At 51.7% G+C, this 3,705-nt stretch overlaps 1 protein-coding gene across 1 annotated transcript in view; it reads left to right on the top strand.

The window, feature by feature from the left end:
- The first annotated feature begins 1,940 nt into the window (after positions 1-1,940).
- ZBTB32 (zinc finger and BTB domain containing 32) overlaps positions 1,941-3,705 on the top strand; it is a 9,516-nt gene continuing 7,751 nt past the window's right edge. Inside the window, exon 1 of the mRNA XM_017504094.2 lies at positions 1,941-2,021. The gene's annotated coding sequence lies outside the window, so the exon portion shown is untranslated. The remainder of the gene's footprint in view (positions 2,022-3,705) is intronic.

The raw sequence follows: 3,705 nt of genomic DNA, 5'->3' as shown, positions 1-3,705 counted from the left end.
TTTTTTGACAGAGTCTTGCTCTGCTGCCCAGGCTGGAGTGCAGGGGTGTGATCTTGGTCCCTCCCTGCAACCTGCGCCTCCCAGTTCAAGCGATTATCCTGCCTCATTCTCCTGAGTAGCTGGGACTCCAGGCGCCCACCACCACGCCTGGCTAATTTCTGTGTTTTTAGTAGAGATGGCGTTTCGCCATGTTGTCCAGGCTGGTCTCGAACTCCTGACCCCAGGTGATCAGCCCGCCTCAGCCTCCCAAAGTGCTGGGATTACAGGCATGAGCCACCGCACCCAGCCTGGCTGGCTATTTTATTTTATTACTTATTTTGAGACGGAGTCTCCCTCCGTCAGGGAGTGTAGCTCCAATGCTGGACTTTCCTTACAGCAAGATTCGAGTCCCAGCAATGCCCGGACCCGCTGCGTGACCTGAGATGAACTTCACCTCTCTGGCCCTCAGAGGTTAACCTGGCATAGTAATCGCCTCCTTCATGGGATTATTTAGATTTCAACAAGTGATGAGTGTGATCTCAGCTCACTGCAACCTCCAACTCCCTGGTTCAAGCGATTCTCTTGCCTCAGCCTCTGAGGAGCTGGGACTACAGGCACGTGCCACCACGCCCAGCTAATTTTTGTATTTTTAGTAGAGAGAGGGTTTCACCATGTTGGCCAGGATGGTCTCGATCTCCTGACCTCGTGATCTGCCCGCCTCAGCCTCCCAAAATGTTGGGATTACAGGCGAGAGCCACCACGTTCGACCTATTTTATTTATTTATTAAAGACGTGGTCTCACTGTGTCACCAAGGCTGCCATGCAGTGGCATGATTATAGCTCACTTTAGCCCCAACCTCCTGGGCTCAAGCGATCCTACTACCGCCTGGGCCTCCCAAAGCGCTGGGATTATGGGCATGAGCCACCGTGCCTGGATTTGGCTAGCTCTTACGGGCCTCACAGCCAATCAGGTGTGGTGGCAGCCTACACATCCCCTTCACACTTCACAGATTGTAGAGGGTTGAGAGAAAGGTGACAGAGTTTGCAAATGGGAGCTATTCAGGGTGGAAAATTAGAAGCAAGAAAGGCAGGTCAGGCATGGTGGCTCATGGTTGTAGTCCCAGAATTTTTGGAGGCCCAGGCAGGAGGATTGTTTGAGCCCAGGATTCGAGGCTGCAGCGAGCTGTGATTGCACCATTACACTCCAGCACCGGCAACAGAAGGAGACCTTGTTCACAAAATAAAAACGAAATATTTTTTTAGAAAAAGAGGAAGGAAGGCCGGGCGCGGTGGCTCAAGCCTGTAATCCCAGCACTTTGGGAGGCCGAGGCGGGTGGATCACGAGGTCAAGAGATCAAGACCATCCTGCTAACATGGTGAAACCCCATCTCTACTAAAAATACAAAAATTATCCCGGCGTGGTTGCGCGCGCCTGTAGTCCCAGCTACTTGGGAGCCTGAGGCAGGGGAATCGCTTGAACCCGGGAGGCGGAGGTTGCAGTGAGTCGAGATCACACCACTGCACTCCAGCCTGGCGACAGAGAGAGACTTCGTTTTCAAAAAAAAAAAAAAAAGACAGTGGTACTCCTGAGCACCCGCTGAGGGGGCCTCCAAAGCTGTTCAGGTGGAGGATGAGGGTCCAGTGTCTTCTTGGAGAGAGTGGGGAAGGACAGACTCCGCTGCCGATCAACTCTGGGCCGGCTGGAAGTCAACGAAATCTCAGCCTAAGAAGCCTGAAGCCTAAGTCCATGGACCAATAAGACTCAAGGCCCTGCCCCATCACAGCCAATCAGCTGCGTGTCCGCGGGGGAGTGGCGCTGTCCTAGGTGCCTCCCAGGCTGCCCCGCGCGCGCAGCGGGCCTGAGCCGCAGAGTGCGGCCCGAGCAGCAGCCAATCAGCGTCCGCCTCAGGATCCAGGCGTGATCACATGCTGGGGCCTAGCGCCCCTGGCCTCGCTCCACTCCCCACTTTTAACGGCCATTCGGGCTTGAGCCGTCCTGAGTGTGAGTGAGGCTGAAAGGCAAGAAGGAGCGGGCTGGGCGGGTGAGTGCCATGGTTTTTCTTACTTTACTCCTTTGGGCTTGGGCCGGACCCAGGGAAAGCTGGGGTGTGGGGGCTTGAGTGGCCGCGGTGAGGACTGGGAAGTGCGGGTTAAGGGCTTTAGCCCTTGGGGCTTTCCTCTGCCTTCCAGAGGCTGGAAATGCGGCCTCCTGGCCAACTTTAGGCCTAGGATTGGCAGAGGCCAAGGCAGCTTGCCTTCCGAGTTGGTCCATGGCCCCCGAGGCCAACCTGAGTTGGAAGGGTGTTGCGGAAGTTGGAGGCCCTTAGCTCTGCATGGGGTGATTGGCCCTGAGGTATGGCCTCTGGACAATGAGAGGTTATCAGAGGTCTCTGGACTGAGCCTCGAGCTAGCGACTGAAAGGAGAGGCCTGTGGCTCTCCAAAGGTTGTGTAGGGGCTGGGCACGGTGGCTCATGCCTGTAATCCCAGCACTTTGGGAGGCCGAGGCAGGCAGATCATTTGAGTTCAGGAGTTTGAGACCAGCCTGGCCAACAATGGAGAAACCCAGTCTCTATTAAAAATACAAAATTAGCTGGGCATCGTGGCGCATGCCTGAAATCCCAGCTACTCCGGAGGCTAAGTAGGAGAATCGCTTGAACCCGGGAGATGGAGGTTGCAGTGACCCGAGATTGCACCATTGCACTCCAGCCTGGGCAACAAGAGCAAAACTCCATCAAAAAAAAAAAGAAAAGAAAAAAAGATCAAAAAAGAAAAAGGCCATTCACTGTGAATGGTTGCAGCTGAATCTGTTTTCTGACTTCTAGTCTACTTCTTTTTCCAGTTAATCCACAAAAGGTGTGCTATGAGGAGGGGTCTCTATGATCTAGATTCAGCTCACCTGGGCATGATTATATCTGGTTCTTGGGTCATATAGAGCACAGATTTAAGGGAAAAAGGGAACTAATTCACTCCTTGTGATGTCTCTTTTCTGGAAGTCTTGGATGTACATAACTAGAAAGAGTGAACATCTTTAAAGTTTATGTAAGATTTGGATAATCACTCTTAATCTATGTAAAATGCTGTGGGGAATTTAACCACCCTCAGCATGGAAAGAGATGGGTTCATGGGAAGAGTGGTGAGTTCACAGAACTTTTCTAAATTGAATCTTATTCAACTTGGCTTGCAAAGAGGACTTGATATTTAAAATAAGTGAAATAGAGGGATAATTTTTTCACAAAACAAATGATCATCCCTCTCATTGGCCTATTCTAATGGTTTGATTTTAATTACAATATTTAAGGAGAATTGGTATTTGTGTTGCTGTGTTGGCATTCTTACATCAAGCTGGGTTGTGCCTGAAGAAATTCATGATACAAGGATTTCTGGGAAGCTCTGACTTTGCACCCAGGCTGTGCCCTAAGCCCCTTGCACATTTACCCATCAATGTCCCATTGGTTGAGCCTATCAGTAAGAATAAGAAATATCAGACTTCTGGCCGGGCGCAGTGGCTCACGCTTGTAATCCCAGCACTTTGGGAGGCCGAGGCGGGTGGATCACAAGGTCAAGAGATCGAGACCGTCCTGGTCAACATGGTGAAACCCCGTCTCTATTAAAACTACAAAAAATTAGCTGGGCATGGTGGCGCGTGCCTGTAATCCCAGCTACTCAGGAGGCTGAGGCAGGAGAATTGTTTGAACCCAGGAGGTGGAGGTTGCAGTGAGCCGAGA

This window comes from Cebus imitator, unplaced genomic scaffold (genome assembly GCF_001604975.1).
Source record: "Cebus imitator isolate Cc_AM_T3 unplaced genomic scaffold, Cebus_imitator-1.0 Scaffold318, whole genome shotgun sequence".
In the NCBI taxonomy this organism is placed as follows: Eukaryota; Metazoa; Chordata; class Mammalia; order Primates; family Cebidae; genus Cebus; species Cebus imitator.
The sequence above is the reverse complement of the archived record's forward strand: the minus strand, read 5'-3'. Positions and strand labels throughout refer to the sequence as shown.